The 20,724-nt window shown below is 38.8% G+C and overlaps 1 long non-coding RNA gene across 2 annotated transcripts in view; it reads left to right on the plus strand.

Annotated features, from left to right (window-relative positions):
• Positions 1 to 20,724, plus strand: part of LOC140509918 (uncharacterized) — a 50,731-nt gene that overhangs the window by 21,393 nt on the left and 8,614 nt on the right. Inside the window, exon 1 of one of the 2 annotated variants that reach the window (XR_011968994.1) lies at positions 6,867 to 7,045. The exons of the other annotated variant lie outside the window; for it this stretch is intronic. This is a non-coding gene — a long non-coding RNA (uncharacterized lncRNA). Of the gene's footprint in view, positions 1 to 6,866; positions 7,046 to 20,724 lie in introns of those variants that run through there. 2 annotated transcript variants of the gene reach the window in all.

Below are 20,724 nucleotides of genomic sequence, written 5' to 3' on the forward strand. Positions count from 1 at the left end.
CAGTTTTGAATGGGACAATTACAGATAAGTCTTCTGAAAACTCAATGCTTGCATGTAATCTTGTCAAATAACCCAAAAAGCCCCATAACACATGAGAAATGCCGAGTTATTTATCAGAAGACAATTCTCACATCCGAAAGCCCATGGCCTTAGTGAATTTCCTGCCAAATGAGGAATTTGTGAGGGAAAAGATGGTCCGAGTGTTGTTGCTGGACAATATTCATTCAAAAGAACCACTGCCTGTACAGTAAGACAGAATAAATCCATTTATCTGGAATCCTCTGGGAATGAGTCATTCTAGATAATTAAATTTTCTGGATACATGAGTGTTTACCAAGAAAACCCTTGAAGAACTCTTTTTAAAATGTATTACTTCTTGCCTTCTTAGAGAACATAATGTAATCTTTTCTTGATGACTCAGTCATCATGGTGAATCAATGACGATATTGAACTGTAAATTCAGTGAGTGATGTAAGTCCTTGGAGGCAGTTGAAGTCAATCGGAATTCAGACCACTGATCATTTTCAGTTCTTATGTCTGCTATTTATTTATTTTCTTGTCTTCTTTCTTTCTGAAATAATTATAGCTAGCATTTTTATAGAACTTTAAGTTTTGCAAAGCACTTTGTAAATATTATCACCTTTGTTTCTCACAACAACCCTAGGAGGTAGGTGTTATGATAATCCTCATTTTACAGATGAAGAAACTGAGACTGAGAGGTGAAGTGACTTATCCAGGGGTACACAACTAGCTATGAGGCAGGATTTGAACTCAGATCTTCCTGACTCCATATTCAACACCCTATCTTCTACGCTGCCTGGGCCACCTGACAGTGAGTCCATCAACCACAACTTTTTGATGTCTTTAGAATATTTATTTATTCTCTCAGCCTTTCTAAACTTTGTATGGCCTTAGAAAACAAATAAACACACTTATTAAAGCTGTAAATGGATAATGAGTGAGGACTTAAAGACCTCTCCTAAGGATACAGTATATTATTTGCAAATAATATCTCCCTCATATAATCTCAGGGCATTCCTCTTATGCATTTATCAAATTATAATTTCTGATGTATTTACCCATAAGTTCCTTGTTACCCATACTAGACTATAAATATTTGAAAGTAGCAATCATATTTTATTTATCTTTTTATCCCTCACAGCAACTCTCATAATACATGACATGTAGTAAGTAGCTGATATGTATCTGTTAAAGAAGTGAATGAATGAATTTTATGACCCCTCAACATTTTTCTTCTTTTCTCAGTTTGTTGACTGTTTCAGGTAGGTGAGGTTACTAGACAATGAAGGTGGGCCTGACTCAGGCCAGTACCCTCTCAGTTCAAGTTCAGTGTTAGAAGAGTCGCTCTTAGATCATTCAGCAGTGAACAGGAGAGTTACTTAGCTTTCACATAGAAAGGGTAATAAACAAAGATACAACAGCATTTAGCTTGAGTAGATGTAGGCCCTTCCTTGTCTCCATGTAGAGATAGTTGGTCAGACAGAAGGGAGGACAGACTGGAGTAAGGGGCTAATGGGGTGCATGCTGTCCTGGGATGAGGGAGTGGAAAGAGATGAGGAAAATTGTATATATATGTGTGTGTGTGTGTGTGTGTGTGTGTGTGTGTGTGTGTGTGTGTGTGTGTGTGTGTGTGTGTGTAAGGAAACAGATGGTCAGTATGACAGGGTATGGTAAGCCCTAGGGTTTTGGGACACCAGCAGCCCTATTTCTATGTGGATGGACCTTTTTATGCATTTCTGTGATAAGTCATGATAGTAATATCACAGGCTATCTGGAAGCTGTATGAAGGGAGATAAAGCTTGAATCATAGTCCCCTGGGGTCAGGCAAGTCTTAAGGATAGCTCAACTTTCTCATCTTTCAAAGAAAAATTAGTCTAACTTGCATGGAGGAAGAGGTTAAGGTTGCTCCTGTCATAGTCCACTCCTTAACTATAAGATCCTTCAAGTTTTCTAGAGGATCTTCCACCACTTAAACTACATCAGGCCTATTACTAGCCAACCTTGACTTCTTATATTTAAGAAATTCTATATAGGAGAAAAATACATTTAAATTGGAAACATAGCAAAAACAAAATAAAGCAAAACAACGTAACAGCGCCCTAAAGGAATAACTGAATCCAGGAGGGTCCCTAGAAGGAAATGGTCCCAGGTCCATGAGATGGGGAATGCCAAATCCATGCAGTTCAGGGTCTCTCTCAATGGAAAAAATGTGATAGTAAGTAGAAGCATCCCAGGAAGCATCAGGAGCATGGAAAAGGGGATGGTACATCTTGTAAAGTCAACAGTCATGATCAAAAGTCAGGGAGAATTTTCCAGTAAGACTAGAGAAATCTCATACAAGCTGGTAGCTTCATGGAATGGGAGGGGGGGGGTGTAAAGCAGACAGGGAGTACAAAATCTTCACTTCATTAGAGGCTGTTCCCCCCTTCTACCATGGTGGCTGACTAGACACCTTAACCTCCCCTCTGCTGCCAGAAATTGAGCCCCTCTCCAATGTCACCCCTCTATTCTCCAATTTGGGAGGAGGATTTTACCATGATCACTGGGTAGTGTATTGACAGCAGTGTGGAGGTGCTCAATCAGTTTTACATTATAGTAAGCAATGGGCTGCCATGGATCTTCATTTTGCCAGTGTACATGCCAGTGCCGACTCTTCTGCCTCCAGGAACCACTCCCCATTCACCCTTTCTGGGGCCCACATCTCTGCCCGCTAATCCAACCACCACTACTGCAGACCACATCTGTGCCCACTGTACCCTGGTCAATACTGCTGGGGCCTGTATCTTTGCTTGTTGCCTTCTCTATCAGGGTTGGCTGCTACCCCCATGTGCCCAGGCAGGATAACGGCTTCTCTTAGGGCCTTATCACGGCCCAAGTCTTGAATGCCTCTATTGCTCTTACTATTAGTGCCTAACTCCACCCTATGGCAAGCCCAACTTTGCCTCCTTTGCAGAAGGCAGTCGGGGGCTTGTGCTGCCACTGACCTCTTGTGCCCAAAAGGAACACCATGCGTGTTATTGCTAGGGCTTAAATCTGCCCTCCAGTATTGGGGGAGTATACCTCACACCTGAGTTCTACAATGGTGTCTCCCTCTGGTTCATAATCTGGGGGTGGGAGTGGAAACTTTTTAGACTGATTCAGTCCCATCGCCTATCCTTAGAGCAAATTGATGGGGGTGTAATTGGCACAGTGGTTCATATTCCATTCCCAAAATGTCTCACTGAGGATGGAGCATCATCCTTTCAACTGCTTTTCCAAATGACTTGCCCAAAGGAATGACAACAAGTTCCATGGGGTACAATTCCTTTTGACCTCTCAAATAATAACAATAATAAAAACAGATTTCAAACAACTTCTTCAGTATAGCTGTTGGACAATGCTAAAACTGGGGATCTGCCTTGATTTGTTAGGATCCCTCATGACACCCTCAGTGGTTCGCTATGTCTATAATACGATTATAGCCCTGAGAACTACTTGTTTTTCCAGTTGCATTGCTATTTCCAAAAAGCCATTCAAAATGAAACAGTTCTTTCCCCATTCACACACACAAACACACACATACACACACACACACACACACCTCTTTAATGAGGAGGGGTCTTCTTTCAATAAATTTCCCCTAAGAGAATTGGGTGATAATGACCATAAGCATCCAATCCCAAGAAGGGCAAAGCACTTCTGAATTTGTCCTTTATAGGTAAGGATGGTCCATGATAGACTTATCAGGGGCAGGGAACCTGCGGCCTCAAGACCATATGAGCCCTTCTAGGTCCTTGGGTGTGGCCTTTTGACTGAGTCCAAGTTTTATAGAACAAACCCTTTTATTAAGGGGATTTTGTTCTGTGAGGTTTGGGTTCAGTTAAAGGACCACATTTGAGGACCTACAGGGCCACATGTGGCCTCGAGGCCATAGGTTCCCCACCCCTAGACATAAAGCTTTCTTTACCCTCCCTAACAGCTTAATCCAATACCTATTGAGCTAATTGCTCCATATGACGGGGGCCTTGCTATCTTTTCCACTAAAGAGTCTCTCCACACCACCAGAAGGGTCCTTTCCACAGGATGACATGGTACTAAATATCATCTTCTTACCATCTCATCTTCCTTATTTGTAGTGCCTTTCCCCCATTTCAACAGTGATGTGAACCACACTGGCATCTTGTCCCAATCACTAACTATGACAAATGCTAGGGTTGGTCTCTACCGTAGTGGTTCTGGCTCTGTATTGGAACAAAATGAGGTACGCAGAGACCATCAATAGTTAACAAAAGAAGGTTGATGGAAACACATTTGGTCAGCAACTGAGGATGTGGTGACTTAGGGACATCTGCCAAATCTGAAGGGCTCTAACTCCATGTGGATGGACCTTTATGCCCTTTGGTGACTAGGAAGTCATATCAACATAGACAAAGAATACCAGGAAGCTGCAGAACTAAGCTTGAGCCAATCAAGTCCTGGGGATATCTTTGTTGCTTTTCAGAGAAAAACTATCCCAGCTTGCCTGTGTAGAGGACTAGGATAGTCCTCCTACTGCAACACATGAGTTGAGTTCCCATAACATTTTGCCCAGGTAAATTAAATAACTGGGTTTTTTTGTAATTGAGTAAAATTATTAGGATATAATCTCACCTTTTGAAGACACATAAAAAGCATCCTTAGTACAACTCCAATAATAGCATCATCATTACTGGAATGTAACCAACAAATTTTGTATTAAAATTGGAGCAATATCACAGAATGAACTGTCAGCCACAACAACCCATAAAAACTTAAGAACTACATTTTTAATAGATGTTGCCATACCAAATAATCATACTCTCCAAGATACATGGAACTAAAACTTCCAAAGTATAGAACCCCACATCAAAATCATGTGAGAATATGATAAGTCATTGGCCATCTCTGTTGTCCTATTGGCCTCTGGGACTACCCAGTGTGCTTTCAGAGACTACAGAAGATGAGTTGCACTTTAGTACTTTTATTCAATAACAAAAAGTAGTTATTTTTGCCCAGCTGTGTAATAGTGTGCCAGATATTGAACACAGAGGAATGAGTGCAAACCTGGGCAAATGCTTTCACTTGCCAGAGCCTTGGTTTCTTTTACTGTAAAATGGGGAGAGTAAACTGGAGGCATTTGTACTACCTGCTTCACAAGGTTGTTGTAAATCTCCACACACTACAAAAATATGAGTTATTCTTATTCCCCTCTGGTTGTCAGTGGTTTAGAACACAAAGGTACCTTTCATAACATTTCTTAAGAGTAGTCCCATGAAAGACTGAAAACCTGGTATAAACATGATGAAAATTTTAATAACTACCATTAAAATAGTAGTGATGAAAATTCTTATAATTAACATTTCCCTCAAATAACCCTAAATAATCAATGATTCAATTAGGATACTCCCCAAAACCAGATAAAAATATAATTGGGAAATATTTAACAAAATAAATAAAAATACAATAGAGATAATGTTGATACTCGCTTTTCTAAGTCAACATGAAGCCCATAGGGACCCTTATGCACAATTTAGTGTCCTGGTTTCTATCTGACTTTGACAACACTGTTCTGGAGCCCCAAGAGGTTATATAATTTGCCAAAGGTCACACTGTTAGCATGTGTCTGTCTCTTGTACTAAAGGGTTGTTCATAGAACAACATACACTGATAATGCATAATACTTTCTTTTGGAGGAGCAGGATGGTTCAGTAACACTCTAGAGATTTTTACCTATGCTTTAAATCCTTTGAAAATATATCTTTATCAGATTATAAACTCCATGAAGGTAGAATTTATCTCATCTAAATTTGACATCTCCCCGAGCACCTTAATAAATGTTTGTTAGATTAATTAATATCACGTCTTAGTTATTTGACAACCTCAAACCTCAGTTCCCTGAACTGTAATGTAGGATAAGATGGAGAAGTGATACTTTACTTGGGGTTAAGAGTGCATCATGCATTGATTTCGAGGGTTCTGTGAACTTGAATGGGGTGAAAATTGCATATTTTTCTCTAACCGCTAACTGAAATTTACATTTCCTTCAATTACTTAAGAACATTCTTGAGATATAAAAGGACAGCCCCCCCCAAACCCACCTCTTCATGGAGGCAGGAGGTCCACAAGTGTTGCACATTGCAAGTTTCCAGATTTTTTCATTTTTTGATCAGTTATGTTTCTTTTTTCTTTCATTGCCTTAAAAAATATTGTTATATAGAATGACTCACTGGAAGAATGGGGAAGGATACTGGGGGAAAGGATGATGACATAAAAGTAGAAGAAGTCAATAAAAACTTATTTATTAAAAAAAGAACATTCTTCTAAGAAGTGGTCCAAACGCTTCACCAGACTATCAAAGGGGTCTATGACAGCAAAAAATGTTAAGAACTCCTCAACTACATAATCACTAAGATTTCATTCTCCTTGAAACTCTATGATCCTATGATTTTGTGAGTAGCAAAGACCCTTTTTAAAAATTTTTCATTTTATAAATTAAGGCCAGCCAGTCCTTCCTAGGTTATCACATATAGTAATTAAAAATCATATATAGTGAAGACTTTGAAAAAGCCATAGATAAAAGCAGATGTTCCATTTTCTAGGTCAATTCTATAATCAGAAGGTTATATTCTTCTCCATATAAAATATTTCTATATTCCCTCCCCAAGGTTCGTAATGTACTGTAGAAAAATCATGCAATTCAAGAACTGTCATTATGGTTAGCATTTGATAAAGCTAAAGATTTTCTTTTTTCAATACTCATAGGAGATAGTAGACTTTAAATTTCTCATCTATTCCTTAGTATATTTGCCATATAAATTTAACTCTGAACTATATACTTTTTTTTTTACTATAATATTATTTTTCAGAAGTGAAAATGAAGGTCAACACTTTGGTTGGAAAGTATGGAAGGGGAGGAAAAAGAGAGAGGACGATTACAGTTTAAAAATCCATTCTTGCAAGAATTGTCAGCCCTGTGTGTTATCACACTCTGCATAATCATCCTGATGACCCAGCTATTGGCTTAAAGGTAGGGTTGCATGTGTCAAAGCAGACCAGTTTAATCTGAAAGGTGAATTCAATAATGGAATGCTGACTTGCAGTCTGTAATGCTTCTGATTAAGGGTCATCACATCTGGTACCTGATTTTATGTCAGTAGCTGACCTTTTTTTCACCTTATTCCCTGAGGATCTTCTAACTCAGTATTCCTAAAGATATTATACTGTGTCATCTTGCTGACTTCGACTAGGCAGTGACAAATTTGATGTTGCTTCACCTTTGCTAAGAGTAAATTCAAGACCCATTGCTGTGTCCGGAAGCCCAGTATCTTATTTGAATATTCTAAAGAAAGAGTCTCATTGCATTAGTCAGAACTGGATGCAAATGATGAGAATGAAAGGACAAGATGAGACAAGGACTTTGCCATTCCAGATTGTAAAAAATTTGACCAGAATCAGAGGAGAATAGAAGCAATTACCTTCCACAGTTATTGCTAGGGAGGAGAATCATAACCTAAAAGAATTAGAGAACTTCACAAAAGACAAAATAGACAATTTTGATTATTTAAAATTAACAATGATTTTTAATATACAAAATCAATGCAGCTAGAATAAGAGAAATAAACAAATGTTAAAAATTATTTCTATAAAGTATCTCTGACTTTATAGTCTAATATCTATATCTAAGAAAGAACCTGATATAAATATATATATGTGTGTGTGTAGACATATATATCTACATCTATATACATATATAATATATATATCTTCATGCATATATATATGAGACCAAGAACCATTCCTCGGTAGTCTAAAGGGTTAAAGTGTAGGAACAATTTTCTAAAGAAAAAAATGCAAATAATCAAGAACTACATGAAAGATTCTTTTGAGTTACTAATTGGTATATAAATCAATAAACAAGCATTTATTAATTGCCTATGATTTTCCAAGCAGGCATAGTAGGCAGAAGGCTACCCTTGCAATCAGGAAGACCTTAATTCAATTTACATTGGCACATATTAGCTGTATGACCCCAGGCAAGTCTCAACTTCCCTGTGATCCTAGTCAAATCTATACGACTATAAAATGCCAAATAGTTGTTGATCTGCATTGGTAGAGGGTGTTCCTTACACTAATAAAATAGAAGGTCTGGAATTATAACAACCACCTTGACGTTTCACCTTAGATCCCTCAAAGTGACATAGATGACAAAAGTTCTGACTACAGATAGGTTCCAATTAGTTCTACCAAAGAATTCCCATGAAGTGGTTGGATTATTTGAATTCACACTGCATATTTCCACTGAGCTAGAACCAGTGGCCCTTTTTTACGTAATTATAACTTAGAAGAGTGTGTATTTGAATAAATGGGAGAATTTCTGGGGATTCATTATTTGTACAGTACAAAGTGGAGGTGATAGAGGAAGACAAACATCCCAGTATAGTGCTACTGTGGGAACTTCTTCTATCATCAGCATGACTGAACCAATCTATTACTTAGTTAAGCCCTAAAGAGTTGCCTGAAGCACACAGAGTGAAGTTACTTGCCCAAGGTTATACATACAGTATATGTCAGAGGCAGTGTTTTAGCTCGTGTCCTCCTGACACCAAACCCAGGAATGAATTATGCACATACAATTATTCCTAATACAAAACTGATTTTATTATACACAAAGTTAAAAGCTCACCTTTCCCTATAAAATTAATTGATACATTTTCATTATTTAATAGCGTTTTCTATTTTTTCTTACCAGATGCCTATTTGGTATGACAGGGGAGAGGTGATAAAAAAGATTAGATCTTTATGAGCCTATTAGTTTAGTTAGGCATTTAGAATAACTACTCTATAATACGAACATCTCAATATGTTTCAGGTTGTGCCTGCAGATGTGTACTCATTTTAGGAAAATCTTTTACAATTTTGAATTTAATAAACAGATAAATTAGAATTATTTTCATTTTAAAGGATCCTTTATGAGAATTTTTATCATAACCTTCCCTAATATATTGAAAATATGGTTTGATCCTTTTAAAATGGACACATCCAATTTTTCGGGAACACCTTGACTTCATCCTAGCTAAGGTGCATTCCATTGTAAAATGAGTGATTTGGACTAGGGAGTCTCTAAGGTCCCTTTCAGCTCTAAAATCCTGTGAATCAGACAGATGTGATCTCCAATTTTTATAGCTGCTTCTAGTCTCTTCTTCTCTCCAACTCATCCTACATATGGTTGCCAAAATAATCTTCCTAACATACAGATATTAGCATATCTCGTACTTAAAAACCTCCAATGACTCCCTTTTGACTCTACTATAAAATTGAAACTCCTTAGCCTGGCATTTAAACCTATCTGCAATCTGGCTCCAGACTACCTTCCCTGCCTTACTTCGTATTACTCCCCTTCATAATCTCTACATTCCAGCCAAAGTGAACCACCAGCTGTTCCCTAAATTTGGCATTTCATCTTCAGCCTCTACATTTACACAGGCTACCCGGCTATGCCTGGAATGAACTCTGTCCTTATTTCTGCCCTTTATCATCCTCTCCTACCTCAGGATTAAATCTTTCTTCAAAAGGGCCACGTCTTCTAACTATTTTGTATTGATTCTCTTTGCATTTATTCTGTATATTTTTATATATAAACTTGTCTTGCATGTTAAAATGAGAGCTCTTTGTTAGTCAACACTATTTCATTCATTGTATTTGTGTCCTCAGTGCCTAGCACATAGTCAGTACATAATAAATGCTTGCTGATTGTGATTACAGCAGTTTTCCTAGAGTACCCTGGTCTTTTCACTCCCAACAAAATCTATTTTTCATTACATTTATCCATTTACATGCTGTAGTCCCCCTTAATTAAACTATAGGTACTTTGAGAGCAGGGATTATGTCATTTGTTATCTTTGGATTGATGCTTTTTAAAAATGGTACATCTAGTACAATAGCAAATCCTTAATAAATGTCTTTTCATTCAGCCATTCGTCAACAACAAATATAATAAATAATAAATATGTACTACATGCAGCCACAACTAGGCAATGGGGATGTAGAAATTACAAATGGCATCAGGGAACATATCATCTAATTAAGGCATCATTATATCTATTCACGTATATACATGCAGGCTAGATTGTGATAAGGGGAAAGAAGACAAGCAGAAGAAGTGCCATAAGTAGATTTAAGAAGGAAAAAGACCACTGTGGTTTTGATAAAGTATTGCTTGTGGTCTGCTAAGTGAGAGCTACTGGAACTTAGAAACTTTGAGATCTTTTCTAGCATCACAGCCACCTAGAATCATTTCTGTTCCCTTATAAATAGACTTCTTGCTTAAGGAACATCATGAAGCAACCTTGACTCAAAACCATAGTTCATGAGCCCCTACCAACATATTTCTTTTATCAGTTAATCAAAAATTCTTTAAAGTAAAAGATATTTAATTAAATAACATTGCAAAATAAATGATGATGATGATGATGACTTCCCCCCCACACACACACTCCTGCATGCACACAATACCCTTTGGCTGATTATCAGACCATTGAAAGGAAAAGGAACTCATGGCTCTGATATCTCTGCTTGTTCTCCTGAAAAGCCTCTAATGTCCTTTGGTAATCTTCTCAGGTAAACGACTTTGTTGATCTCAGGTCCTTTGCTTAGCTTCTGGTATTTCCCATGAGCTGCTCTCTACTGAGTATTTCTAAGTTATTGCTACTCTCTATTGCCATCTTTTGGGCTTCAGATGCCATGTAGTCTTTTCTTTCTCCCTTTAGGGGAAAGAGCATATCAGTTCTTTTTGCTCACAGCCCCAAGGGTTATTTCAGCACCTTTGTGTTGTAAACTTCAGATCTATAACTGAACCAAGAACCAAGCCTAGTATCTGGAGAAACCCTTAAGTATTGTAGTCTACACCTTTTGAACTGAAGAATTCTGCTGCCATTTAATATATTTGAATTATGGTCATAAAAATACCTTTTAACAGCTATCCTACTCCAGTTGTCCCGACCTAGGTCTTTCCAGTGGACTCAGATGACTCTGAAGGAGAGAGTGAGGCTGATGACTTTGCACAGCCCTTCCTCACTTAAATCCAATTCACTTGTAAGTCAAGACATCACCCTCCTGATGTAATTGGTCCTCTTTGGGAATGACGAGCAAACAACAGCAACTCATGGATGCTGGACTTGGTCCCTGAAAAGTCATCCTGAGAGCTCTGTTCAGCAAATCTACAAAGGAACAGAGAAGAGCCTTGCTGAGAATATTCTGTTGACAGTACCCCATCTATGTTCAGTAACATCATCTTGGGAGCAAGACTGAAAGCTTGGGTGGAGTTGGTAGAGCTAGTAACCTTCTCCCTGCTTTCCCCTAGCAACCAAATTTTTCCACTCCAGATCTGGCAACCTTTGTCCTACTTCCCCCCAGCAGTCAAAAATCACTGTATTTCCTGCCCAAGTTCTTGTGATTTGTTAGAGTCTAAGAATGCCAGCAAAAGGGGAACAGCTGTGCATTGAAGGTAATGGAGTTCCACAGCTGCTCACAGCTGCCTGTATACTCTGGGCCTATGCAGAAAGCATCACAATATACCTAGGCATTGTATGAGAGGCCTGGTATGTATGAAAAAAAGGGTCTTAATGTAACTATCAAAAATGACCAAGCCAGTGTGATGAATGAGTGGGAGAGGGAGCAGTATCATAAAGCAGGGGGATCAAAGTCGGATAGAACTGGGGGCTACTAAACCAGAAGGGACATTCTTATGGTCTGATAACCTGGCAAAGGGTATTTATGTGTACAGTGTGTATGCAGGGAAAATCATCTCTGTTGTTTATTTTGCTATGCACTTTAATAATTTTTTTTTAACTGTAAACTGTTTTCTGACACAATAAGAATCCCTTTGGGCTACATGTTGACTTATTTTAAAATGCAATATTATCTATGCTCTGTTGAATCTTTATCTATTTTGTTAAACACTTCCCAATTACATTTAAATCTGTTTCCCACAGCACTAGGGAGTGGTGAAGACCACAATGCAGCCTGTGGCCACCTGTTTCTCACCTAACGTAAAGCATAGCTATTTTAGCATGTGCAAAAGAGTGTTAAAAACCCTGGCAGGGTTTTTTTTTAGGGGGAGAGGGGGAAGGTGTTGTTAAGTAGAATGAGTAGATTGTGTTCATAATAAGGAGAGTGTGTGGATTAGAAGTAAACTTACGTACAGGCAAGAGAGAGGATTGAGGCTAGAAGTGGTATGTGTTATGGTCAGGGTCTGTATCTCCAAGAGGGATGTAGAGAGCCAGTACAAGTGTGAGCATGTATTGGCAAGTGGGATACCTTCTTTGTCCTGGTGCTTCCCCTATATCTCAGTACCATTACTGGGAAGCTGTGACAAAAAAACCTGGTGAGATGCTGTATAATGCAGTATATCTGAATAACAAGTTTCTGAGTTACCAGTCATCTCCACATGGGGAGAGTGTGCCAAGAGAGTCACAAAGGGAAATGACAGCATGGGGTGTGAGTGAGAACAGGGCTACTGAATGATGGATCCCTAGCAAGGATCCTGACTTTTGTCTTTTTTATTACCTTAGAAGCTATTTTAAACTCAATTTGTTTTGAAAATTATCTGATCACAACGACTGACATTTCATGTTCAGACTTGTTTTACCCAGATCCCCTGGGGTGCTTATACTACAGCTCTTGGGCTGAATCCAGCCTAATTCAGCTAAAGAATAGCCCAGTGCCCATTAATTAAGCAAAAATCTGACTCAAGTTTCTTACACAAAGCGCCAAGCTGATGTGAAGCAGATCTAGCATTTTGGGATATTGGGGTGGAGTAGAGGGATAATTTGCGGTGAATGTTATTTTGCAGGAAAGAAAGCTAATTTTGTTACCAGGAAAAGTCATCAAAAATAAAGTTTTCAATTAAATGATGACTGGTATTTTTTAAAAGTCTATTTCATATTTTTAAAAATAGCAAATATTACAAAATAACCCAATAGAGAACAAACCATAAGTTGTCATCTTATATGAAATATCTATACTTCAAATGTTTAATTTGTATATTTGTATGAAATATCAATAAAATGATATGCATTGTTTTTCTACATGAATCAAACACAATCCAGGAACCTCACTGCTCCCTTATTGACTGAAAGATATGGCAGAACTGGGAATATGTGGCAGATAGCCATGACCCAAAGCTGGTCTATAAATTCCACCAATGATAACAAGAGAAAATAATTATTAGGGAATAAAGTAAAGGACAATTATCATCAGCAAAAGATAGAGCAAGGTACTGGCCATGGTACTGATAGTGCCTGGCACACAGACATTCATTTATGTGGGTTTCTCTGAAAAAGAAGTATACCTAGAACATTTACTACTACCAGGGGCACATCAGGGGCTCTGACTATCTTGGTGGGCACCAGTTTGAAGCTAGCATGGAAGTCCTACCCATTGCCAATTATTACATATTAGAACAGCATTTACTAATCCAAATTATGGTGCATCCCCATTAAATATCAAAGTTCTGTACCTAGAACTGAGACAGGATCCTAGATTTAGAGTTGGAAGGGAGCTCAAAGGCCATCTAGCTCAACACCCCAAGCATAAAGGTGAGAAAACTGAAGCTTTGGGAAGTTAAATGGGTTTTTGCCACCTCATTTTAAGACAGTCTTGGGGAGTAAAGGTGATAAGCTGGCAAAGAGAATAGGCATGGTGAGAACGGATCAATATAGAGGAAAAAGGAGGCATTAGATGTTTAAAGTTATAGATTTTAAGAGGACATCTGCTAGTTAATTTTGTATAATAGTAAAATGGCATAGTAGCTAGATATAAAATATGTATACACATAAGAAACAATGTATCATTTGAGGGGTCATAAGATTTAAAGCTGGAAGGAGCTTCAGAGATTATCTAGTCTGAATTTGCTACTTTACTAATGAGGAAACTGGTGCAAAGAGGTTGTGATTTGCTCAAGATCACATAGGTGGTAGAAGTGGGATTCAAATCCGGGTCCATAAGAATTCTTTCCATTATATACCTCTCTCTCTTTGTATTTGTTTGTCTCCCTCCCCATTCTCTCTCTCTTCTCTCTCTATCTTCTCTGTCTCAGTCTCAGTCTGTCTCTCCCTCCCTCCCTCTCTGTCTCAGTCTGTCTCTGTCTCTCTCTGTCTCTCTCTCTGTCTCTGTCTCTCTGTCTCTGTCTCTCTGTCTCTGTCTCTCTGTCTCTCTCTGTCTCTGTCTCTCTGTCTCTCTCTGTCTCTGTCTCTCTGTCTCTCTCTGTCTCTGTCTCTGTCTCTCTGTCTCTGTCTCTCTCTGTCTCTCTCTCTGTCTCTGTCTCTCTGTCTCTCTCTCTCTCTCTTTCTCTCTCTTCCTCCCATCCCTCCATTTGTAGGTAATATATTGCATCTCAGTAAAGAGAAATAAATACTTTGAAATCTAACAGTCATTCTAAACTGCTAATTGAATAGTGGTTCAACTAACAACTAACAAGAACAGGCAAAAGCTCCCTCCAACTTCTGAAGTATATATAGAACAGACTAGCACTAACAAACTAACAAAGCTCCATGAGGAAATCCTATTGTTCAGAGCACAGAAAAAAAATACACTGTAGCCTAAGAGTAGAATGTACAAATCTCACAACATTAAAAATGAAAGACTGAATCATGATACATTGCTGAGATAGAAATCTTCAATGGGCAAAACTTTTTTATATTTATGTGTGTGTCTTGTATTTTTAAATCAATTCTGTATCTCAGAAATCATACTTTTATGTTTGTCACAAAAAAACTTTTCCTGTTTTTCAATTTATTTTTTTATTCTAAAGATATTTACTTCATTAATCTAAAACTTTTTAGTTTTATATAATCAAAATCATTTATTTTGGGGGTTTTTTTCTTTCTTGTGGTTGGTCAAGAATTTTCCTCTTTGCCATACTTTTGAAAGGAACCTCCTTCCATCCTCTTCTAATTTTTTATGTAGTGATCTTTACACACACACACACACACACACACACACACACACACACACACACGCACACACGAAACTTACCATTTTGAGTTTTATTGTAATATATGGTGCAAAATGCTGAACTAAGCCCATTTTCTGCCAAACTATTTTCCAATGTTCCCAATAGTTCCTGTTGAATGAGAATTTCTTCCCCCCAGTAGATTATTTTTTAACTTACTAGACTACTGTATTTATTTACTTCTAGGTTTGCTGTTCATCTATTCTATTATACTGATTTACTCTTCTATTTTTCAAACTGCTATCAGGTTGTTTTCATGAATCCTGCTTTATACTATGATTTGAGGCCCATTTCATCCTTATTTTTGTCTGAATTCATAATTAAGTTCATGCAGGGAACTCATGCTGAGGAAACTTTTTCTCCTTCTAAGATCAATTGCAAATTCCTCTCTATGCTGTTTGAAGACTTTCACAATCTGGCTCCTATCTATATTTTTCCATTTATTATACATTACTCTCTTTCATGCATCCTATCATTCAAGCAAACTGGCCTTCTTACTGTTCCTCATTAGTGTCATTCTATATCCTATCTCCATCCCTATAATACAATTTCTCCTCATCTTGTTTTCTTAGAACCACTAATTTCCTTCAAAGCTCAGCTCAGACTGCTTCTGACATGAGATCTTTTCTGATCCAACAAGCTAATTTTATGTGCCTTTCCTACAAATTTACTTTGCATGAATTTTGCATATACTTATATATGTACGTGTTATCTCCCTGATGATGTTTCAAGGTTCTTGAGGGCAGGGAGTATTTCTATCTATGCATTCCTTGCACTTAGGATACTAGGTGGCATATAGGTAATTAATAAACAAATGTGTGTTGGTTGGTCGAAAATGAAGACTGACAATTGAATTGTAACTTATAGTCTTGGAGAGCTGTCAGGGATACTCAGAGGTTGAACGACCAGTTTAGGGGCACAAAGCCAGTCTTTTTCTTGTCTCCAAAGACATATCACTATTATACCATTCTGCCTTATCTTCTTTTATAACACATAAATAACAATATGATATTTGTACCAACCAGAGGTACCCTATCAAGTCACCCACCCACACATAACATTTTGTAATCCAATTAAAGCCATTCCGGGTTTGAGGTGCAGTGGAGAGTCAATATCTACGCAAAATTCACAATTCTTCCTCAACGTGGTTCTATTACCAGGCATCCAAAGGGCACATTATTCCAAAGCAAAAGGCATCAAATTAAATAGTATGACAAAATAAATGACAAGATAAATGATGAATAGCATAGCAATTAAATGACTCCCCTTCTGCACTCATGGTCCCACTTTTCCCCAGTGGGAAAGCTACCAATGTCCTCCGGTCACATCATAAGGGTACTGAGCTACTCTCTGATTTCAACTTCTAGACTTTTGTTATCTTTGTAGCCTCTTCCCACCTAGGAGCTCTTTCAGCTGAAAGCTTTCAGGAGTATTTCAGCTCTTTTCTGATTCAGACTACAGTCATAACCATCCAGAGAAGTCCTTACACATTATCTTTTGAACTGAACTCATACTACCACTAGGACTCGGAATCACAAAATTTCTAGACTGGGATGGGACCTCACCTGGCCATTTATTTCAAACGATAGCAGAAAGTAATCTCCATTCTTACATACATGAAAATAGGCATCCAGATTCAACTTGAAGACTTTCAGCAAGAGGAAAAACACAGTATACCTCCCAAGGCCTCCATCTCTATTTTAGGTAACTCTGATAGAAAATTCATCCCTTGTTCCTGTTCCTCTTTTCTAGGGTCAAACAGAACAAGTTAAACTTCTCCTCCACATGAAAGCTCTTCAAATGCTTGAATATAGCTATGATGCACTCCCACCCCAATTTTCTTTTCTGCAGGATAAAGATGCCCAGTTCCTTCAGAAGCAATGAATTCCATGACTACATTATCAGATTTAATCTCTGTCCTGAAATCTAGTCCTGTATTTCTAACTGCCTGCCATGCATCTCCACAAGGATGTGCCATGTGGGGAGGAGATGGGAAAAGAAAAGAGAGAGGAGGAATAGGAGGAAGAAGAGAAGGAAAAGGAAGATACTGACAGAGAGAACAGAGAATTTGGAGAGAGTAGCATCACAAAAGGGCAACTAGATGGTACAATGGATAGAATGCTGCACTTGGAGTCAGCAAGACTCATCTTCCTGAGTTCAAATCCAACCTCAGACTCTACTAGCTGTGTGAATCTGAACACGTTACTTAATTCTGTTTGCCTCACTTTCCTCATCTGTAAAATGAGCTGGAGAGGGAAACGGCAAACCATTTCAGTATCTTTGCCAAGGAAACCCCAAACAGGGTCACAAAGATTCAAACATGACTGAACAATAACTAGTATTAGATAAACCCAGAGATGAGAAACGTATCCAGGAGAAGAAGGTATTCAACAGAGTCAAATGCATCAGTGAGGTCAAGAACAATGAGAATGGAGGTCATTAGATGTGATTGGTGATTTTCAAGACAGCAGTTTCATTGCAGGGATGATGTCAGGCTGCAGAGGGTTTAGAAATGGTATAGAGGAAAAGTAGAAGGAGGCACTGAGTGTAATAGACTTTTAAGGAATTTGGCTGAGGAAGGGTGGAGGAGGAGCAGACAGAAAAATAACTAACAGGGATGGTGAGATCCAATGAGATATTTTTAAGAATGCGGGGAAGCTTGGATATGTAGAATCCAGTCCAGAATCTTCCCATTAGTCCTTTCACCTTTTAAAGGATAAAATTATCAAATCAAGAAGCTGCTTTGCTTTGGAAGAGAAAGTGTTCCAACAGATGTCTGGATAATTAAAATCCCCTTTAACTACTGTATCACGTTTCTGTGCCAGCCATTTAAGCTGTTTCCTGAACTCATCTAGTTCTCTCTCTGTACACGTGGCCTGTGATGCATTCCAATGACAAAGGCATTTCTGTTTCTTCCTCTGTTGACCCTTTGCCTGATGTCATGCTGTCTCCCTTTGGTTCACATTGCCAGGTCTTCTTAATATACCACAATTACTCCTCCTTTGACCCACCCTATTTCTTTTGATAAGACAAACCCAATCAGAGCCATATTTCAATCATAGACGTTATGCTATCAGTCTCAGTTATGCCGGTGAGGTCAAATTTGCTTCCTTGTGTTGGGACCTCAGATCTCAACTACTATTTTTCTTCTATCATTCTTAGTACTTTCAGTGGTTTTTTGCTCGATGGCTGTCCACAGGCATTTTTCTCCCCTTTCCTTTTTTGTTTTAAAGTCTTTTTTTTTTTTAACTTTTAACATTTATTTTCACAAAATTTTGGGTTACGAATTTTCTCCCCTTTTATCCCCTCCCCCCCCAAACCCAAGCATTCTAATTGCCCCTGTGACCAATCTGCTCTCTCTTCTATCCTCCCTCCCTGCCCTTGTCTCTGTCTTCTCTTTTGTCCTGTAGGGCCAGATAGCTTTCTTTACCCCTTAACCTGTATTTCTTATTTCCTATTGGTAAGAACATTACAGTTGATCCTAACACTTTGAGTTCCAACTTCTTTAGCTCCCTCCCTCTCCACCCCTTCCCTTTGGAAGACAAGCAATTCAATATAGGCCAAATCTGTGTAGTTTTGCAAATGATTTCCATACTAGTTGTGTTGTATAGGACTAACTATATTTCCCTCCATCCTATCCTGTCCCCCATTACTTCTATTCTCTTATGATCCTTTCCCTCCCCATGAGTGTCGACCTCAGATTGCATTCTCCTCCCTATGCCCTCCCCTCTATCCTCCCCCCGACCCTGCTTGTGCCCTTGTCCCCCACTCTCCTGTATTGTGAGATAGGTTTTCCTATCAAAATGAGTGTGCATTTGATTCTTTCCTTTAGTGGAATGTGATGAGAGTAGACCTCATGTTTTTCTCTCGCCTCCCCTCTTTATCTCTCCACTAATAAGTCTTTTGCTTGCCTCTTTTTTGAGAGATAATTTGCCCCATTCAATTTCTCCCTTTCTCCTCCCAATATTTCTCTCTCACTGCTTGATTACATTTTTTTTTAAGATATGATCCCATCCTCTTCAATTCACTCTGTGTACTCTGTCTCTATGTATGTGTGCGTGTGTGCATGTGTGTGCGTGTACTCCCACCCAGTACCCAGATACTGAAATGTTTCAAGAGTTACAAATATTGTCTTTCCATGTAGGAATGTAAACAGTTCAGCTTTAGTAAGTCCCTTATGACTTCTCTTTGCTGTTTACCTTTTCATGGTTCTCTTCATTCTTGTGTTTGAAAGTCAAATTTTCTTTTCAGCTCTGGTCTTTTCATCAAGAAAATTTGAAAATTCTCTATTTCATTGAAAGACCATTTTTTCTCCTGAAGTATCATACTCAGTTTTGCTGGGTAGGTGATTCTTGGTTTTAGTCCTAGTTCCTTTGACTTCTGGAATATCCTATTCCATTCCCTTCGATCCCTTAATGTAGAGGGTGCTAGATCTTGTGTTATCCTGATTGTATTTCCACAATATTTGAATTGTTTCTTTCTAGCTGCTTGCAATATTTTCTCTTTCACCTGGGAATTCTGGAATTTGGCCACAGTGTTCCTAGGAGTTTCTCTTTTTGGATCTCTTTCAGGTGGTGTTCTGTGGATTCCTTGAATATTTATTTTGCCCTCTGGTTCTAGAATCTCAAGGCAGTTTTCCTTGATAATTTCATGGAAGATGATGTCTAGGCTCTTCTTTTGATCATGGTTTTCAGGTAGTCCCAGAATTTTTACATTGTCTCTCCTGAATCTATTTTCCAGGTCAGTTGTTTTTCCAATAAGATATTTCACATTATCTTCCATTTTTCCAATCTTCTCGCTATGTTCTGTGATATCTGTCTTTCTCACAAAGTCCTTAGCGTCCATCTGTGCCATTCTAGTTTTGAAAGAACTATTTTCTTCAGTGAGCTTTTGAATCTCCTTTTCCATTTGGCTAATTCTGCTTTTGAAAGCATTCTTCTCCTCATTGGCTTTTTGAACCTCTTTTGCCAATTGAGTTAGGCTAGTTTTCAAGGTGTTAATTTCTTCAACATTTTTTTGGGTCTCCTTTAGCAGGGAGCTGATCTGCTTTTCATGCTTCTCTTTCATCCCTCTCATTTCTCTTCCCAGTTTTTCCTCCACCTCTCTAACTTGATTTTCAAAATTCTTTTTGAGCTTTTCCATGACCTGAGCCCATTGGGTGGGCTGGGACACAGAATCCATGATTTCTGTGTCTTTGCCTGATGGTAAGCATTGTTCTTCCTCATCAGAAAGGAAAGGAGGAAATGTCTGTTCTCCAAGAAAGTAGCCTTCAATAGTTTTATTTCTTTTCCCTTTTCTGGGCATTCTCCCCAGCCAGTGACTTGACCTCTGAATATTCTCCTCACACCCACCTCGCCTCCTGGTCCTCCCAGCCAGCGTTTGGGGACTGAGATTCAAATGCTGCTTCCCGCCTTAGGGCTTTTGGCGGGGGCAGGGCTGCTATTCAGCGTGAGGATTAAGTTCAGGTGGTCAGGTCAGGGCAGGGCCGCCTCTCAGGCTCAGTTCCCTCAGGGGGTTTATGTACAGACCTTCTACAATGGATCCAGGCTCCCGCCTGCTTGGGGAGCCCCTGTCTGCCGCCGCCTCTCAGCTTCTATCTCCCGGAGGGGGCCCAAGCCATGGGGGCACCCCACTCCCCTCTCGACCCACCAAAGAGACTCTCTCACCGACCCCCATCACCTGTGGGTGGAGGGGCT

The sequence above is a fragment of the Notamacropus eugenii genome, chromosome 6 (genome assembly GCF_028372415.1).
Source record: "Notamacropus eugenii isolate mMacEug1 chromosome 6, mMacEug1.pri_v2, whole genome shotgun sequence".
Taxonomy (NCBI): domain Eukaryota; kingdom Metazoa; phylum Chordata; class Mammalia; order Diprotodontia; family Macropodidae; genus Notamacropus; species Notamacropus eugenii.